A 21037-nucleotide genomic window follows, 5' to 3' on the forward strand; every position below is an offset into this window, starting at 1 on the left:
CACTCATGAGTGAGTACATATGATAATTGTCTTTCTGGATCTGGGTTACCTCACTCAATATGATGTTTTCTAGATCCATTCATTTGCCAGCAGACTTCAAGATGTTATTGTTTTTATCTTCTGTGAAGGACTCCATTGTGTAAATGTACCACATTTTCCTTATCCATTCTTCGGTTGAGAGGCATTTAGGTTGTTTCCAGGTCCTGGTTATGACAAACAATGCTACTATGAATATAGTTGAGCATATGTCCTTGTGGTACGATTGAACCCAAAAGTGGTATTACTGGGTCTTGAGTAAGGTTGTTTCCTAATTTTCTGAGAAATTGCCATACTGATGTCCAAAGTGGCTGTACCAGTTTGCACTCCTACCAGCAATGCAGGAGTGTTCCCTTTACCCCCCATCCAGCACAAGCTGTCATCAGTATTTTTTATATGGACCATTCATACAGGTGTAAGATGGAATCTCAGAGTTGTTTTGATTTGCATTTCTCTGGTGGCTAAGGATGTTGAGCATTTCCTTACGTGTCTTTCAGCCATTTTAGATTCTTCTGTTGAGAATTCTCTGTTTAGTTCCATACCCATTTTTTTATTGGATTATTCATTCTTTTGATGACCAATTTCTTGAGTTCTTTGTATATTTTGGAGATCAGTCCTCTGTCCCATGTGGGGTTTGGTTCTCAGCTTTAAGTGAGAACTTGGGATTCAGGAGGCTGCCCAATATCCTGGCCTCCCTGAGTTTCCTTATATGGTGAATTCTTATCTGCATGTCCCCTAAGAACCTTCTAGGACAGTTGATGAGCAGGCAGGGTACAGCACCCCAGTCTGGGCCAGAATAAACTAAGTTTACAACTCCTTTCTCTCTCTCTCTCTCTCTCTCTCTCTCTCTCTCTCTCTCTCTCTCTCTCTCTCTCCTGTCTCTCCCCATCCTGTCTCCTTCCTCCCTCTCTTGTCCTTGGTAGGAAAAAGGCTGCCCCAGGCAGATTTTATCAAACAAGGATTCCCTAAACTTCTCTGAGGTTTGCTGGGACCCCAGAGTCCCTTAAGGAATGCACACATTGCCGCACCTTGCAGAACCATGCCCTGCACCCACAACCGCCTGTGTTTCTGCAGTGCCGGGGCAGGTGATTTAAATTTTCACCTCAGATTTTGCGATAATTAATTTATCTTTGTGTCAGAATATAAAATGGCCTCACTATAAAATAATATTTGAGGAACTCTGTGTATTCAGAAAGCCGGCTTGAAATCCAAGAAAGGTTAGGACAAAATGATTCTTGCAAATTGCCTTTCTTGGTTATTGGGATCCCGACGAAGAATTAGAAATAAAACATCCTGCAAGGAGGTGATTAGGATCTGCATTGTACGTCTCAGACTTCCACGGTGCCACTGGCGCAGCTTCAATTCACAGCATTTATCACTGGAGGAGCCAAAGGATCACCCCCCCACCTTGAAAAGATTTCTGAGCCCATTTGGACCTGAAAAATATGTGAGCAAAGATAGCACAGTGGCAGAAAGGTTACCACAGCAACCCGGAGCTCCAGCTCTTAGGGTGTAACTGAGTAAGTTTTTGAAGAAAAACAAGACCAAAGCACTAGCAAAACTGGCAAGTGAGATTTTTTGTTAGTAGCTAAATTCAGATGTGGCCTTTGTAAAAGTCTGGATGAAAGATGTAGAAACTGAGGAAACAAGTTTGATTTGTCGGTCCTTATCTTTTGGAGATATTTACTGTAGTCTAGTTTGAGGTTTTTGCTTTGTTTTTCTTAACACTTAATTCTTTTGTCCTGGTGTGGGGGTGCGTGGGGGCAGGGGAGGGCTCACCCAGTGGTCTTATCTTACTATTTAAACTATTTAAAAGTTTATTTATTTTCTTTCCTTTCTTTCTTTTTGTTGGGGGGGGGCAGAGTTTCAATACAAAGTCCTGGCTATCCTGGAACTCACTATGTAGTCCAGGCTGACCTCGAACTCACAGAGCTCCAACTGCTTCTGCCTCCAAGAGCTGGGATTAAAGGGGTGTACCATCATGCCCGGGCCCCTACTTAAAATTTTGAAGCATTTTATTCTGAATGTATGGTTCCTTTCTTAAGGTCTGACTCTTACTTGGGAAACCCTTAGCAATGGGCTCTGGTGGCAGAGCCAGGGATTAGGTGGTGTAGGCAGTCACTAAGTGGTTACTTTGCAGGAGTTGGGGCTGGTGAGTGTCTCCCACAAGCAGACAGCAGGCAATAGCCTCACACAGTGGCCCACGGAGGGATGATCCCAGGGCGAGGGCACCTGGAGACTGTCTGTGGGAGTGACCCACACATTTAAATGTTCAGCACGCTCCTGCCAGGATTCTCCTGGAATGGCAGAAAGGAGGCCCCAGTTGCGATCTTTGGGACCCACTACTCCTGGTCTCTCTACAGAAACAGAATTCAAGAAGAAGAAACAAGACTCCTCCTGACTTTGGGGCATAAAATTGTCTTGAAATTGTTAGACATAGCTGTGTGATCTCACATCTCTCTTTGTCAGATGTTGACTGGAAACCACGAGCAAATGTAGCTGGACTTCCTTTTCTACCCCTAGCCCCAAATAACAACACAGAGACTTATTATTAATCATGAAAGCTTGGTCTTAACTTAGGCTTTTCTCCAAGTAGCTCTTACAGTTTAAGTTGACTTGCTTCTATTAATCTGTGCTTTGTCCCTCGGTTCAATTGTCTCTGCTCTGTACTGTGTCCCCTCTTCAGTGTCTCCCTGGCGTTCTTGTACTGCCTGCCCTGCTTTCTCTGTGTATGACTGGTGACCCTGCCTTTCTTCTCAGAGTCCTCACTGTCCCCAGGAGTCCCGCCTAACTTCTTACTACCTAGCAATCAACTGTTTGGCTCTTTAAACCAGTCAGACCGTGCCTTGGCAAAGACACATCTTCACAGTGCAAACAGATATTCTACAATGTAACAAGCTTTCTTGTTGGTCTATCTTTGGACAACCAGCCGCAAATGATGACTTGGAGACTTATTATTAATTATGAAAGCTTGGCCTTAGCATAGACTTCCCCCCAACCATCTCTTATAACTTAATTAAACCATATTTTCTTAGTCTATGTTTTATCATGTGGCTCGGTTACCTCTTTTTAGCATGACACATCTGATTTGCTCTGAGTCTGCTGGTGAAATCCACACCTAGGTTCCTCCTTCTAATTTATCTCTGCCTCTAAGTCCCGCCTATTCTTTCCTGCCTAGCTATTGGCTGTTCAGCTTTTTATTACACCAATCACAGCAATACATTTTCACACAGTGTGCAGATATCCTACAAGTACATGCCTTTTCTTTAAAAATTGTGTGAGCGTATGTGTGTGTACGTGTGCATGTGTGCATGTATGTGTATGTGTGCGTGCATGCATGCATGTGTGTGTGTTCCTGCAGGAACATGGAGGCGAGAGGTCATCATTATCTGTATTCAATTATTCCCCACCTTATTTTTTGAGACATGCTCCCTCTCTCTGAATCTTGTATGTATGAATTTGTCTAGAATGACTGGCCAACAAGCCCCTGAGGTCCTCAGTGGTGGATAACATGTGCATGTACTTCACTGATGGTTTTTGTTTTGTTTTGTTAAGGATTTTTTTTAAGACTAAGAAATTTTCTTTTTTTTTTCTCTTTTTTCCTTTTGTTTTCTTTTCTTCTATTTAGCTTTTAATGTAAATGCTAGGGGTCCAAACTCAAGCCCTCACACTTGTAAAGCAAGAACTTTACCCACTGAGCCATCTCTCTAGCCCCACAGACACCATTTCTCTAAGCCGTGCCCTGTGTGAAGGCTTCAAATCTGTCATGCAGGGCTGTTCAAATGCTGTGTGTGTGTGGCAACTTCCCGGGTGGGTGAGGGGGCTCCATGAAACACCAACAGAGGCCTTACTCCACAGCTTTCATTTCGGCAGGCTCGGGGTGGGCCTGGGAATGTGCCTGTCTGGGGAGGCTGCTGCGGCTAGCTGTTAGAGCCTCACTTGAAGGACTACTCCGGTGTGTTTTGCTAGTGTTTTGGGGAGTCGAGTAGTTTGCTTGCTTGGTTATTCCCCTGTTCATTGCTGGTTTCATACTTATGTCCTGTTTCCAAAATTAGACTGCAGGCCCTTGAAATGGAGGAACTCATTCTGACTCTGGAACTTGGGTCCCAGGAGTCCTGCCAGGAGTTCACAAATGCTCAGTTTGAGAATGAGCAAAGACACAGGTTCCCTGGCAGAAGACGGACTTCTGCTTTTATGGAGCATTTGAACTCATTTCTGTTCCCCAGTGTCGTGCTCAACCCTGTTTTCCCAGGTGACCACATGGAAGTTATTCCCCAGGGACCCTGCAAGCTTCTACGAACAAGCACCCGGGCATTTGCTTGGTGACCGAACACAGATATCTTCTGCCTGGCTCACTTGGAGTCCAAGATCTGCTTAAGTGGACTTGGTTAGCTTCATCTTTTCTTCCCTAAAATAAATATGGTATTCTCCTGCTAATGACTCACTCCTGGTCGCCCTGGGTTAAGGAAACCAAATGAGCTCAAGTTGTGCCAGTGTGTTCCGAGCCTGAGTCACCTATGACCAAGGTGCTACCCCTCATTCAGCTCTCGGCTCACCACAAATGTCATTCAGCGTTCCCCGGACACCGGAAGGCGAGCTTCCTTAATATTACCCACAAGGACACTGTGCGTGTCATTTTGGGTTTTCACCACAGGTACTGAGTGCATCCAGATGACCAGATGGCCCCGTACATAAGGCATTAGTTGTTACTCAGCTCTCTCGTGCCGAACAAGCAAAGGCGATTTAGACATCATTCCTTCATTCTTGAGCTTCCTTGCTGGGTTTTAGAGCTTTGGGGAAAAGCAAAACAAACAAAAACCGGTGCCCTTGCTGTATCTCACAGGATGTAAAGTCAGAATTTATAAAGATGGGTCCAGACATCAGGATCTCTTGTGGTGTCAGGGATGGAACATGGTCTTGCCTATCCTAGGCAAGCCATCTACCACCAGGCTACAACACAACCCGCATTCTGCAAAGAAACCCAGTAGGCAGCCAAGGCTTGGTGAACAGTGACTTGGAAACAGTTTCTGGGTAAGCTGACCTGGCAGTTTTGTGCCTGGATTCTTTCCTGCTGTAGCCGTGGGCACTGAGCAAGCTAAGGACCAGTTGGTCATTTCTTACTGGAAAAGATAAAGGTTTCAGTTTCTCTCCACCAAAGAGCACAGCAGCTCAGAGGGAGGCACCACTTCCCCAGCTCACCCCAGCCCTTTCTTGGCTCATAAAATGAGAACACAGAAGGGCCGATTCTGCTGCAATCCTGTGGTTGATTGGATGTGGTCACTATTTTTGCAGCTGCTCCTATCAAGAGACAGGGTCTACTTCCCTAACCCTTGAAGCTACTTGGTCTCATGACTTGTAGGATGTAACAGACGGAGCTTCGCGCAGGCCTGCAGCCCAGGCCTCCAGTAGCCCTCACAGTTCCTACTTTTGTTGTCTTTGAGACAGCCCCAAGACAACACGTGAGAACCCCAATCTCTCTTTCTGAGGGTTGGGGAGTCAGGCAGCCTTGCATGAAGCCGGCTCCAGCTCTTAGATGCTTGTCAGGCCATCCTGGAGTCACATCTCAAAGACTCATCTGTGTAAGCCCACGTGAAACCCACAGAGCCTGCCATGATGACTCAGGAGTCCAGACCAAACAGACGCTTGGCATTGTCTGCGCAGACCCAATCTCCAGGTGGTTGTGATTCATTGGCAGAGGCCCGCAACACAGAGGGACTCTGTACATCATTGTCACGCTTGTGCACTGACCACCAAACTAGTGTTGAAAAGCATTGCAAACGAGTTGAAATTACCGTTTCTCCCCCACCTCAGCCACACAGCTTTATTTTAAAATAGCTTATTGAGTCACTGATAGTCTTTCTCATAGAGCACCATGTACACGTGGATTTATTTATTTATTTTAGTTTTTCGAGACCGGGTTTCTCTGTAGCTTTGGAGCCTGTCCTGGAACTAGCTCTTGTAGACTAGGCTGGCCTTGAACTCACAAAGGTCCGTCTGCCTCTGTCTCCCAAGTGCTGGGATTAAAGGCGTGCGCCACCACCTCCCAGCATTTTTTTTGGGGGGTGGGGGGGAATTTATTTATTATTAACGTGTATGCGCATATAAAGGTCAGAGGACAACTTACAGGAGCTGATTCCCTCCTTCTGCCATACAGGTTCCCAGGACCCAGCTCAAGTTGTCAGGCTTGGTGGCGAGTACCCTTCCCTAGGGAGCCATCTTTCCAGTCTCCCTCCCTTGTGCGTTTTAAAGTGTTTTCAAGATGGTGAACTCTGGGTACACAGGAGCAAGACTGCAGCTCAGCACTTTCAAAGCGGAGGCAGTTGGACTGTAAATTTGAGGCCAACCTGAGCTACAAAGTGAGACTCTGCCTCCTCACAGCATCCCCGACCCCCATGCAGTAAGGAAAGGATAATAAACCCTAGAATAGATGGTAGAGACGTTATATAAAACTCTACTGTTGATGGGTGTGAAAAGAATTGATGGGTACAAGCAACACGGAAGGGGGTTTTCGGGATACAAAAGCCCACTGGAGTCAGAGATCTGCATAGGACGTCACAAACTCCAGAAAGAGTGACTTCCTGTGGCGGCAAGGGCTGATCTGGGATGCCTGGGAGTTCAGTAAATACTTCTTGAGTCTTCACAGTGTGTGAGGTGCCCGAGGAGGCTGGAGAACATGGCTCCCACACCAGGAATACCAGCCATGTCCCAGTCATGTTCCAGTCCTAGTTCCCAAACTGTTGGCTGCTGTTGACAGGCACATCTGCATCTGAGCCAGGGGACTTCAGCTCAGCTTCTGAAATGTCCAGTGCCCTTTACCATAGGGAGAATGGCTGCATTCCTGTGAGCTCTGTGGGGTGAAGAGGCTCCCCGTGTTATCACCATACCCCTGAGAGTGGAGGAGTGGAGGGTGAGACTCCACACATTATAGACAAGGGGCTTCCATCGGGCTCCAGAACCATGCATTGTTCTAGGACAGATTTGGAAAGAAGGCTTTGCCTTACGACCACTTACTCCAGTTCTCTCTCTCTCTCTCTCTCTCTCTCTCTCTCTCTCTCTCTCTCTCTCTCTCTCTCTCTCACACACACACACACACACACACACACACACAGGGTCAGGGGTAGAATTTTCTAGGTCCCATCATAACAAATAATCACGAAGAAAAAAAATCAATGGAAACAAACGGTTAAAATAACAGAAATTTGACCCCACAGTTCTAGACCATAGACATGATCAAGATGTTGACAGATTTGATTTTTTAATACTCTGTCCTCTGGTGCCTTCTTTCTGTGACCTCTCTGTGTGCCTACATTTCCAGTGTCTTTTTCTCCATATGTCCTTTCATATGGGCATCAGCTTCTCTAACTCTTCTAAAGGTCTTGTCTCTCAGTGCCGCTTTCTGAGGTGCTGAAGGACTGGATTTCTGGAGGAGAGCACCATTCAGCCCCTGAACACACAAGTCTCTGGTTGACTGGAAGTACGTCAGGTCTCTGCCCTCTGGGCGACCCTATGTTTTAACAGATGGAACGAAAAGGCAAGTATGTGTCTTTTGAGAGAGACAGTAGCTTTTGAACCTAGTCCTTGAAGACAGAGGTTTGGGAAAGCTGCTGGGAGCTGTGGGTGTGTGTGTGTGGGGGGGGGGAAGGCATGTGGTGAGTGGTGTTAACTAAACGTGTTTAAGCAAAGTGGTGTTTAGGCAAAGCAAAGGAGAGGCACTGAGCTCAGCTTTTCTGAGTAAATAGCTGGGACGGAATTCCCACTTTCTCTAGTATGATTGCTCAGGCCCGTGTTTGGAAATAACCGTCAAAAGGGAAATTACATTTTTTTTGGCGGCTCTTTTCTCCTCATTTAAAAAATTTTCTCCCTGATGTGATAGGCCAACAGGACTTCTCCTTTATGAAATGAAAGTCACTAGGTTCCTTTTTTCTCTTATTGGAAGCATTTCAAATAAAAAGTCAAGCGACTAGACGGACCAAAAAACACAACCCACTTCCTAACTCAAGGGGGATTCTGTAGATAAGTTGGCTATTCAAGGGCAGAAGTTCGAGACATTTGCCCAAGTTCAAGGAGTTTACAAACTCAAACAAGAGTGGTGCAGCCTATTCCAGAGAGGAGTCAGAGACAGTGCTCCCGTCCTCAGTGCGAGCTCTGCTCAGCTTCCACAGTGGAAGAAGCCTCAGAAGCCAGATGAGGGGGACTTCCCATAGCTACCCCAAGAAGGGCTGGGGCTACTGGAGCAAAAGATGATGCTCCTCAGAGAAAAGAAGTAGGATTTAAAAAATGTAAAAACTCTGACCAGGAAAAAGCAGTGAAACAATGCTAACACAACAATTTTGAAGTGGAACTGTCAAAAGAAACCACCAGGCAGATGAAGCAAATCCTATTAACCTCGAGCTGCATCTCTCATCCCTCATAACCTCGAGCTGCATCTCTCATCCCTCATCCCAAATCCCCCACCCCTGCCATGGAAGCCAGCACAAGATGAGTTAAATATTAAATATTTCTATTCCTCATAAGAGTCCCCCATGGGAGACCTTCCTCCCTCAGGTTTAACTTCCTGTTAGTTCACCTTCTTTCACACGGTTGATTTGATTGGCTGTGGTGAGTTTGGAAAAGAGCAAAGAAGGAAGAGCCCTAGATCTTGTTGGTGCCTCTGCAGTGACCCCTGGGCATAAAGATTTGCACATTTTAGCTTTCATATTCCCTCATAGGAATCCCCTTCCCCCTACAGAGGAGTTGTATCTGGGATACCGCATCTCACTGGAGCCCAGGGCTTTTCTGAGGCAATGAAGAAATCTGTGTAGCTCAAGGGGCAGAGAGCACCTTCGAATCTCTCCTAAGAAGCCTAACATAGTTTTCTACACTGGTCTCTGGAAGTCTTTTTTTTTTTATTCATAGCCAAATTCAATGGAGAGATGAAACTAACTTGTCCCCCCCCCCATATTTATTACAGGTATGATAATCTACTCTGTAGGAATTGGTACAAGACTATGTAAGAATTTCACAGCTAACACACTAAACTTTTATGGTGAACAAAACATTTCACTCTGAGTTTTAGACACTCCGACCTGGAAACGAGGCTAGGAATGAAGCCCCAAAGGTGGCTCACACTGAGGTTTGCCTATCTGCATCTCATTAAAACCAACACAACCACCCCGTCCCCATGGCCCCCAGCATCCACTGGCATTCAGCAGAGCCTTGCTGAGCACATGGGTTCCTGCAGGGGACATGTGCGAATACAAGACACACCTGGCATCCCTCTGCAGCTCTCGGTGAGGACACGTCATCAGATGGGCTCATTCCAATAGGCGGAGTCAATCAGGAAGAGGAACAGAATCCTCTTCTGGTTTCTGGTATACATCATAATTCAGGCCATCAAGTCCTGCCCAGAAGGGAAGGGAGAGTCTCTCTCCTGTGTGGTCATGAGTCTGGTTTCTCTGTGGCCTATCTTGGAAGCCACACTTCTCTGTGTGACTAGAGGGTAGAGTGTTTCCCTGGCTGTCTCAGGAGAGGGACAGCTTAGAAAAGTTTCATGGGAGAAGTAGAGACTCTAAATGAAGGAAAAAGGTGGCCACAGAACCAAGGAAGTGGCTACTTTCCTGATGTTTCTCCTGTTTACTGATAGCCAGAAGAAGGAAGAGATGTTTCTTATCTAATGCTGGGCAGGAACACCCCTTGCTGTTATAGGAGCGGACAGCCAGTCTCTCCCTGAGGAGCAGCAAGTGAAGGAACCATAGTTACTGGGGACACTGGATTGAGTGGTATGGACTAAAAGTCTGAGTTAAATCTCCTTCACATTGCTCTCTGCACCCTTCCCTCCCTCTTTCTTCCTCCTCATCCTCTTGCCTCTCCTCTCCCTCCCTCTTCTTGCCTCTCCCCTTCCCCTTCCCCTTTCCCTCTCCTCTCTCTCTTCCTCTCTCCCTCCCCTCCCTCTCCACTCCCTGTCTCCTTTCCTCTCTTCTCCTACCTTTCTCTCTCTCCCCTACCTCTCACTCCTCCCTCCCCTCTCTCCTTCCTGACTCCTCCTCCCCACTCCCTGTCTCCCTCTCCACTTCCTCTCTTCCTCTCCACTCCTCTTCCCTCCCCTCTCCCCTCCCTCTTCCTTTCCCCCTCCTCCTCTTCTTCATTCCCATCATTCTGATACTCAGGATGGAATGCAGGATATCACACAGGATAGACAAATGTTCTATTACTGAGCCACACCCTTGGCTGTTGCAGGAGGAGGGCTTGTTTGTTCCAGTTGCCCAGAACAGAAATAATCACACAGAAACTGTATTATTTAAATCACTGCTTGGCCCATTAGCTCTTGCTTCTTTTTGGCTAACTCTTACATATTAATTTAACCCATTTCTATTACTCTGTGTATCACCACATAGCTGTGGCTTACCAGGTAAAGTTCTGTGTTCAGCAGGGCTACATAGCTTCTCCCTGACTCCTCTTCCTTTCTCCCAGCATTCAGTTTAGTTTTCCCCACCTAGCTCTGTTCCGCTATAGCTCTGCTAAAGGCCCAAAGCATTTCCTTTATTAACCAATGATATTCACAGCATACAGAGGGAAATCCCACATCACTTGGCTTCTTTAAAAAACTGTCTTTGAACTTAGTCTGTAGCCCTAGCCTCCTGGGTAGCTGGGTTTTCCAGCTTGTGCCTCTAGACCCATAGAGCTGTGGACTCAGATTCTAACAAGCTGGACTCCTCTCTTAGTAGGAAGAAAATGATCGCTATCACTGGTAAGAATTTGTTTTCCTTCTGCAAGCTCCAGACCATGGTAGTCTTTTTTGAATTTGAACACTGGAATGGTTGTATCGTAGGACACCTCTGAGTGATGCTTGAACTTTAGAATCAACCAAAAAGGGTTTTAACCACCTAGGAGCCAAGGAAACCCAAGCCAATCTCTTAGGAATATCTATGTTTTTAAAAGAACTTGGTGAATATCTTAAAAATGCCTTCCATTGATATACCTGTAAGGGAGTTACAGCAGTGAGAGTCAGTGCTTAAGAGATCTACGCCAGCGTCCTCAAAAGTAATGACTACAAAAGTAATAAGACCAAATACTTCATAGTTTTAAAAAATTCACACTCAGAAGTTATCAATGGGATTTCCCGTGCTCTTACCCCTTTCTAGCAATAAACAAAGTAAGCTATGCCGAAAACAATTTAGAGAAAATTCAACCAAAATAGAATTTTCAGAAAGTTATGGGCAAGTGAAAAAAAAAAAGCAGAATATTATTGAAAACAAAATACCTTTACAGGAATTTCACTTGTCATGCAAGTCTCATGTCAAAGAAGGATAAACAGCATTAAGCAAAAAGTCCCGTCTTCGGCTGTTGCTAAGGAGCTCAGTGCCTAGTGATGGAAATGCCCGCGACAGAGTTAACTCATGCTGACTCAATGTGAGATTTAAAGAAGAAACTAACAAACCGTAACAGCAAGAGCACAAATGGGTGACAAGACAACCGGGCACAGAATTTCTAGCCACGCAATATTATCTGGTCAGCAAGGACGGGTAAGGGCAAGTGGCTCGGTCTTGCGAGCCTCTAGGGACGGTGTGAGCCTTCTTCATGTGGTAAAGGAAGTGTATTTCTCATTTGCTAAGATAACACTGTTCCTTACACCCGTGTGAACAGGCATATGGAGATCAGAGACCAGTTTTGTTGGTGGTGTTGCTTTGGTGTTGGCCACTTTGTGGGTTTATTTTTTTGAAGACAGGGTCTCTCACTGGTTTAGAAGTCACCAAGCAGGCCAAGTTGGCAGGCTGGTGAGATTCAGGGGTCTACCTGTTGCCAAAAATTGCTCTACCATATCCATTTTTTTGTATTGTTATTTTTATTTGTTTGGTTTAGTTTTTTTGGGGGGGGGTGGGGGTGGGACAGGGTTTCTCTATGTAGTCCCGGCTGTCTTTGGAACTCTGAAGATCAAACTGGTCTTGAACTCAGCGATCCACCTACCTCTGCATCCTGAGTGCTGGATTAAAGGTGTGCACCACCACCACGGGGTTTTACGTCTCCCTTTTTAAATGTGGTCTCTGCAGATAGAATCTAGGTCCCCATGCTTTCACCGTAAGCACGGATGGTATGGTCCTATGGTCGGACTGAGCTATTCCCATCCCCAGTATTCCCGAAGGCACCGAGTAATTGTTGATCTTTGGCTCTTCTTTAGTGCCCTTGCTGACTTTCAGGGCATCAGGGGTGAATATGTCATAGTAGCTTTAGGATAAAGTAGAACTTGCTGAGGCTGACATCCCAGCTCTTCTAAGGTGACATCACAGTGTGCATTTGGGTCCTTGTAGCTATGCTATACCTTTTGGAAGGGTGGGGATGGGGGGCAGTGCTTTAGAAAAGAATAACTACTTAGTGAAAGATGCACTCACTGTCAGGAGTCCACAAGAGACTCCTCAGTCCCTGGGCTGTTCTCTTTCTGCCATTGCTGGTGCCTCCCTATAGGTGGGCTTCCCTGATCAGGGCTTTATAGACTGGCTTGCATTTGCTCCTCAGCATAAGCCTGGGATGAGGCATGAAGGGAAGCCCATGCTGCTCATCCTGGCCAGCCATCAGAAACAGATCCCAGGTGAACCAAAAAGGCTCCGAAATGGTTCTGTTATAACCGTCTGGGCATGGCCATCCTCTGCCAATGTGAAGGGATATTCCAGGAAATCTCTCGGTCCCCTAGTGGGCTCCCCACAGTGATACGAGAAACCAGATGTCGCAACCCAAAGGAAACATTTCTGGAAACAGAAGATACATCAGTGCCACCTGCTTTGAAAGACATACCTCACGTAATGCCAGGGCATCTGTGCCAGTGAGGAAGGAGGTGACTTGTGTCTCATGTGCTCACAGCAGTGTGGGGGGACACAGTGCCGAGGGGCTGCAGCTATTAGCATCACAGTATATGGACTTGTTCTGAGTCCTTTCTGCCAGGAGGATGTGTCACAGGTAATTTATTCTAGCTCTTACCTGCACCACGGGCTGATTCTATGAGGTTGTTTTAAGATCACAGCCACCTACGTTAAGGACAAAACACAAAACATCTTCTTGACCCCTGTAGCAAGTGAGGAGACGTCACCTAAAACCACCCACGTCTCCTTCCAGCTCTGGATCTGTGGCTGCAGGGTCCTTAGGAGCCAGCTCTGTGACCCTGGGCTCCTAGACATCTCAGTCACACTTTGGACATATTTAAGGGCTGCAAAGTCCACCCTCCTCCTGCCCCTACTTTGTAGGTGTGTGTGTGTCTGCTATGCCACGTCGAGTGAGACCTTCCCCATTCTTTGCCATTAAATGCTTTGCCAGAACAATTTGAAGCAATCGGGGGAGATGAGAAAATTCCCTAGGTCATCCTCCGAGATCAGAAACTTTGTTGGGAGTTCTATCAATAATCCTATTGCTGATCTTGATCCCCCCCGCACCCCACTCCTGAACAAAATTAGTTGGCAGCTAGTGACTTTGCAGGCATGCTGAGGGCTAGAAGTTTTGGGCCAACATCTTCTCTGAAACTATCTCATTTCTCAGTCTTCGACAATATGTAATAGCCACTCCATTAATGCCCCCAACATTTTATATGGCAGATAAAGTTAATTTAAAATATTTATTTTTATTTTGTGTGTATATGCATGTGTCAGAATGCACATATGTGTACCATGTTTGTGCAGGAGCCCTCAGAGTTCATAAGAGGGTACCAGTTGCCCCCAAACTGACAGATAGCTATGAGCCACCAAGTGGGTCCTGGGAACCTTCTGCATGAACAGGGAGTGTGTAAACTGCCGAACAATCTTGCCAGTCCCCTAAAGTCACCTTTTTATGGGTAGGAAAGCAAAAAATTTGCCCAGGGAGAATGGAAAAAGAGAGGACCAGGTTGTTTGTCTGTCTGAGTCTTTGTGATTGTTAGTAATTTCTAAATCTTCATGAAGGCATTGGATCTAAGTGATGGGGATGACTGTCCGGACCAGAAGTGACAGGGCTGATGAAATATACTGAAAAGTTTTCATAAATAAGAGATCTCTGGAGGCATCTGTAGTTCCTAGTATCTGTTTGGGAATGCAGCATCTTTACAAAGACTGACTAGTGTCGGGAGACCTGCTCCCATGAGGCTCCTCACTGAATGGCTCGTGACTTCTAGCTAAGGGCACAGGTGAGGTTGGATGGTGAGAAGAAGAAGGTTTCCGAGAAATGGGTGGGGAAGATCAGGAAGATTCACTTCAATACACAATATTTTATTTGTTCCCATGTTCCAGGCTGGGGTCCAGCAGGGGGCTGTGTGGGCTGAAGGTTCTAGTTTCCCATGGCTGAAGATAGAGCTTGCTAGAGTGAAGCAGAGAGTGGGTTATGAGTGAGGCACAGCAAGAAGACAAGGAATAGTGGAGATGAACTTGAACCATAGTGACATAATCTTCAGGTTCCACGTGGAAGAAAAAAGAAACATGAAGCTTTAGGTTTTTTGTTCTTTTGACCCAGTGGATGTGGATGACCAGTGCCAAGGAAAGCACCGTTGGGAGGCTGTGTGCAGATCATTATCCCACACACATGCACTCGGGGAAGGACTCTGAAATCTCAGGAGGAGTCTAGGATCATGACATGGAAATTAAGGGACACCCCATTTCATGTCTGTTCTTGATGGGGCCCTGAGATGAAATCTGTATCTCCTCAGAGACCAGGATGGGAAAAGCTTTCATTCCTGTACCTATCTTTCTAAGTGATAGAGTCACTCACTGGCTACATGGTCACAAGTATGCGTAAAGGGAAAGTTGTACCTTATTCATACACGAAACCCTTCTCAGGGATATCAAACTGTTATTGTTTGGGTTCCGGAACTCGCAGTGAATTACATTCAGATTTACTTTATCTCAATGTCGTAACCCCCATCTCCAACCATTTGCTGCAAAGGACAAGACTTCATTCTATCTTCTTTTCCTTCCACATCACATAGAACAAGAATGTCAAGTCTAGAGTCTTGCTTGACTGCTGGAGTTTTCAGTTTGGGTATAGCAGTGGAATTCCAAGTTGAGCCAATAACCTTGTAAGGCACCCTGTAGGTGGAGTTTTTCTGTCCCTGGGATCCACTCCCAAATAACCACTCAAAGACTTAATATTAACTACAAATGCTCAGCCAATAACTTAGGCTTATTATTAACTAGCTCTTACAAGTTAAATTAACCCATTTCTATTAATCTATGTATTACCATGAAACCTGTGGCTTTAGCTGTCCTCCAGCATGTCTTGCTTCCTCTGTGACTTCTGATGACTCCTCTGACTCTGTCCTTCTTCCCAGCATTCTCTCTGCCCCCCAAATCCTGCCTAGCCATTGGAAATCAGCTTTTTATTAACAATGAGAGCAATACATATTTATGGTGTACAAAGACTGTTTCACAGCAATGCCTGACAAGTTCCAATTTAGGAGCTTGGCCCCTACATCTCTTTTATTTCCTCAGTTCTGCCACATGACACATGGTCTATTCAGTTTTCAGAGAGCAGGAAGTAGCAGCTTCTGCAAGTGTGAGGCCCCTGGTGACAGTGGCTTTGACTTTAACACGGCCACAGATGACCCATTTGTATCAGGCTCCCAGTTCCAGGTGGAGGAGGACCCTGGCTGAGACTGGACATAGCTTCAATGACAGAGCATCTATCATAGAGTTGAAAGAGAACAGCACCCACCCCTGACCCTATCCCAGTGAGGACTTGCGGCCAAGTGTTTTTATTACGAAAGCAACAATAATAAACAAGGGTTGTTATTTTCTCCATTACTTTCCCTCTGAAAGCATCAAAAGTCAGTGAAAGGACACCTCCTTTTACTGAGGAACTCACTGGCTTTGTTGTGGCTCTAAACAAAAACCGTAATTTAACAGATCAAAAGAGGAGCATTAGTACCAGGCCCGCAGTGGCACTTAATAACAGGTAGTTTAGAGCCATGAGGATTTATCAGGAGCTTTGAAGGAAGAATAAGGACTTGAGAGTACAAAGAAGGTTTGAAACATTCCTTAGTGACAGGACAAACTTGAAAGTTTCCCTGTGAACCCCGCGACCACTACCAGTCGCCATAATAGGATCTCCACTTGAAAGCACAGGAGTCCTCCCGCCCAGCAGCAGGGTGCTTTTGGCTCTCCCCAAGCTCTTCTTTTCCATAAGGTGCCTCGTTTCAACTCAGCTTGAGAACTTCGACCTGAAAACAACTGTAGCTTTGACTAGTGGTGGAGACGCGGTGGTGAGCCAGAGTGGGGGATGGCCTCCATCATCCCTGGATTTAGGAGGGGAGGACCGCCTTATCTGTCTGACTAGATCGGGGCTGAGCAAGAGAAATGAAATAGGCAGGGAGTACAAAACACGGGATCATAAATCCCATTGAGCCTCGGCATGTTTTCAAAACATCTCGGCACCCGGAGGCATTTGGCCACGGTACCAAGCAGCAAACACAGGCCTGGGAGGACTCTGGTGGGTTTGGGAGCTGTGGGGGCTGAGGGAGAAGGCAGGGTGGGGCGGGTCATTCTAACACTTCTCCTAAGGACTAACTAAAGAGATTCCATCACAGCCTAGCAAAAGTCCACTTACGTTTTAGGGCAGGCTGACCTGTCAGTCCTAAGTCTATGTATTTATAACAGCAATTTTCTCCTGAAACAATAAACAAGAAATATGGCTGCATTCCATTCCCCCTTCTCACGCCGACACCAGGGAAATTGGATTATTTAGACTGCTGAGATTCAAGGCAGCTCATCACTTACGCGCAGATGAGGTCTCCACCTGTTTCCCCGAAGCCCATGCCATTGTGGCAATTTAGTTCCATAAAGGGCACCCATACCGTGCTATCGCAGACGGTTACTTGAAAGGAAATAGAAAGCCAAGTCCCTCCTCCAAATTTTATCTTTGTGAGGGTTGGTTGGAGTACAGCAAGGACCCAGAGACTGCTGGAAGGGCAGTGTTCTTTCAGGCACATTTTTTGTCTCTATGGCTGACATGCCTGGTGTGGCACACCCTCCACAAATAACACAGCTCCTCCCTTCCCCCGCCCCACCCCACACTCCTCCTCCTTGACTGCAGGACCTAGATGCCATCTCTCTACCCAGGATGCTCAGAGAGGCCAGGGCTGGCGTCTTGCATGTGGTCTGTCAAGAGCAAAAGGGCAGGCGCGGTGTTTTTACTCAAAACTCTGGTGCCACTGAAAGCCCCCTCCTACGTTCTGAAAATTTAAATAATGTTTTCAATGTTCAGAATGTCCCCGCCCCCTTCAGTCACCTCGGACACCATCCCATTGTGCCTTTGGATGTCTTCACGGAGGGTTTTTACACACCTCCTACTGAAGGGAAACTGCAGCGTGGGTATTTCAGATTTGCTGGTGGTAGTGTGTGATGGGGAACACCTGTGCAGTTTATTTTGGGGAGCTCTGTAGACTACAAGGCAGGTGTGTGTTTTCCTCCTTTTCTAGCAGCTCAGTAGCAAGCAGGACAAAGGTCACTTCTGCCCAGTAAGATGCCATGGTGTTTTGGTTCACTCAAAGAAAAATGAAAATCAAGGGATGACTAATGTTTTCTCTTCAGGGATATAGGCTCACCCCCCCCCCAATCCATTTTAAACTGCTTTTTTTAGTCTTTGTTTTTATCTTTGCAAAAGCAGAATATGAACACATGAGCTGTGAAATACGATCATAAAATAAAGGCAGGAGCTCCAGGAACCGCATGAAAAACCACGTCCTTGTTTTGCAGCCACCGTCTGTACATGTTCTTTAAAACATGGAATCAAGAAGGAGGAGAGTGACGGACCAGGGTATGGGGATGGAGCACAGCCCTGTTCCGGAGAGGGCTCTGCACAGTATATGCAGTGGTACAGCGCTTGCCCTCCCTGGTGTCACAGACTCCTTGCCCCCACACAGATGGTTACGAAATCACGCAGCCTTGACTCAGGGTGCTGTACTGCAGCTTCAACTGCCCCACCCCCTCCCAGTTCACAATACCAGGATGACAGTTCTCACATGCTCCTGGAAAGTACAATATTGCTCTTCTGGAAAGACACCCTTTTATAGCCATGGGCAGAGGATAGTGCAACCTGGACGTCTCCTCTACACCCATGATGCTCAGAGAGGCCAATGTTGTTCCTCAGGCGATGGAGCCACTATTCACAGTGTGGCTAGTATTACTGGGTCATCAATCTGAATGTTGGTCCTAACAGCACCTTGAAAAACGTCTGTTTCTTCTTGTCTTGAACCCAAATTCCTTCAAAAAAACCTTCCTTTGAAGGGAGAGATGTCTCACGAGGGACTCCAGTGTCCCCATTGACTGGGAGAGGGGAAGTTCACCCTGTGGGATCACTTATATCCATGGAAGAAGGGGATTGCCTCCTGCATGGGGCAGGTCATGTGATCAGTCACAAGAGGAAGTTGAGCTATTGCCACATATTGAGAGCAAAAGATGCCCACCTGGACCCCGGGGGAGTCTATGGGCTGTCCCTCCTAACTTCCTATCTTATGAACGTGAAAGCAAAAACCATTGCGAGGAGAGAGGCAGGGCCATAGAGGATCTAGATCCCAGAGGAGCTGAAGAAGGAGTCGCTGCGTGGAGAAAGCTGAGGACACACTGAGGGCAGAGGACACAGAACGCCCGTGGAGGAAGTTACTAGTGTCAACCACACAACAGCCTCATGGCTGGTCTCAGAAGGAAGACTATTGAGTACGTCTCACACGTTCACAGCATGTGTGGACACAAGCGCAAAGCCCGTCTGTAACACGTTTCTTCTTTTCTCTTCATTTCTTGGAACAAATACTGCCAGAGATGATTTTGGGGTTTAGTTGTAAGGTGGTATCGTATTCAAACGAGACTGCCTAAATCTGAGGAACAGTGACTCCATAATGGCGGACTATGTCCTAGGAAATTACAACGGTAACTGTTGAACTGTTGGGATGTTGTTTTTCCACAACCTGAGGAATGTTTTCTTCATCCAATGGCAGTATGCAGTTTTGTTCAAAGTTCTCAAAATCACTCTGGTCACACCGTCTCGGCCATCCTCAGCTCCTCCCATCTGGCATCTTCTGACTGCCAGGCTTTCGGCCAAGGGAGCTGCTTCCCATATGCAGAGAATCCCTGCAAGGTTCTCATCCCAGCTGTTAAGAAGGGCAGTTTCTTCTTTTTGTCCTCCAAGGCCAGGTGAGCTGGCTGCTTCCTGATACCTCACTTGGTTCCTTTCTTCAACTGTAACTGCAGAGATCATGTTCTCACCATATATCAGCCCGTGTGATTTCTGCAGAGATCGTGTTCTCCCGTGGATCAACCTGTGTGATCACTGTAGAGATTATGTTCTCCCTGTGGATCAGTCCGTGTGATCTCTGCAGAGATCGCGTGCTCCCTGTGGGTCAGTCCGTGTGATCTCTGCAGAGATTATGTTCTCCCTGTGGATCAGCCTGTGTGATCTCTGCAGAGATCGCGTGCTCCCTGAGGACCAGTCTGTGTGATCTCTGCAGAGATCGTGTTCTCCCTGAGGACCAGTCTGTGTGATCTCTGCAGAGATCGTGTTCTCCCTGAGGACCAGTCTGTGTGATCTCTGCAGAGATCGCGTGCTCCCTGAGGACCAGTCCGTCTGATCTCTGCAGAGATTGTGTGCTCCCTGTGGATCAGTCCGTGTGATCTCTGCAGAGATTATGTTCTCCCTGTGGATCAGCCTGTGTGATCTCTGCAGAGATTATGTTCTCCCTGTGGATCAGCCTGTGTGATCTCTGCAGAGATCGCATGCTCCCTGAGGACCAGTCTGTGTGATCTCTGCAGAGATTATGTTCTCCCTGTGGATCAGCCTGTGTGATCTCTGCAGAGATTATGTTCTCCCTGTGGATCAGCCTGTGTGATCTCTGCAGAGATCGCGTGCTCCCTGAGGACCAGTCCGTGTGATCTCTGCAGATATCGTGTGTTCCCTCAGCAGCACATCTTCGCGTGGATTCTTTTCATTTCCTTTTCTGACTCATGTGGCACTGATCATTTTTATGTCATTTCAACTACGTCTTTGACCTCTTATTAGAACGTGGGAACACACATTATTTTGTATTTTCTTACTCGACCTTTTTTTTTCTGAGAAATCCTAAAGGCGGTTAACATTGCTATGTTTTTCCTTCCACAAGTTGAATGCTTTAACTTCCTTCTGGACTCTTCTATGTTTAAGATTTATTTCTAAGTGTGCATGTGTGCTATAGGGGACTATGAGCTGCTGGAAACTGAGCTCCAGTCCTTGGCCAGAACAGTATACATTTTTTAATTTTTAATAAATTTTTAAAATAATCTTTTTTATTTTATATACCAATAAACATATGGAATGCTTCATGAATTTGCATGTAATCCTGGCACAGGGACATGCTATTTTTTTCTGTATCATTTCAGTTTTAGTGTATGTGCTGCCGAAGCAAGCACCAGTACCCACATTTCTTTTTAAAAAATTCTTTTTATGTGTATGGGTGTTTTGCCTACATGTATGGTTGTGCAAGCCTGGTATCAGTAGAAGCCAGAAGAGGATGTTAGATCGCTTGGAGCTGAAGTTACAGATGGGTGTGAGCCAACTTTTGGGTGTTGGGAATTGGACCCAGTACTCATTCTTAGCCACCCAGCCACCTCTCCGGTTCCTGGAGAGGTTTTTTTTTTTTTATATGATTGTCTATTACGTCATTCTATTAAATCCTGATTTTAAGCAATCTTCTTTGTTCTATGTATGCCAGTTAACCAACACTTAGAGAAATCTATGCACTTTATTGGTTTTTAAGCAATTCTTATTTAGCTTTCATTCATAGTCTTAAATTTAACTGTCGTTTAATCTGACTTGCGGGGGCAGGGGAGAAAAGGAAGAATTTAAAACCCGAAGGGGTGTAGTGAAGGGGGAGTGGTGGTGAGCAAATCAGGATGGACCTGAGCCACAGAAGCAATGGCCTGGTAGTCAAGAAGCACATAAGTAAAAAATGCCAGAGCTTTTTACAGTTGTGAGTGAGTCTTTCTGCTGGTTGTGTGGCTTCTGGGTCCCAAATGGCACATGGCTCCCATGATGCTCATGCCATCTTCCG

The 21037-nt window shown here is 46.2% G+C and overlaps 1 non-coding gene across 1 annotated transcript; it reads right to left on the reverse strand.

Annotated features, from left to right (window-relative positions):
* Window positions 1-20290: 20290 nt before the first annotated feature.
* On the reverse strand, window positions 20291-20396 carry LOC142842774 (U6 spliceosomal RNA). The gene has a single exon (XR_012909452.1). It is a non-coding gene; the product is annotated as a U6 spliceosomal RNA (small nuclear RNA).
* Window positions 20397-21037: the final 641 nt, after the last annotated feature.

The sequence above is a fragment of the Microtus pennsylvanicus genome, chromosome 1, assembly GCF_037038515.1.
Source record: "Microtus pennsylvanicus isolate mMicPen1 chromosome 1, mMicPen1.hap1, whole genome shotgun sequence".
NCBI classification, from domain to species: domain Eukaryota; kingdom Metazoa; phylum Chordata; class Mammalia; order Rodentia; family Cricetidae; genus Microtus; species Microtus pennsylvanicus.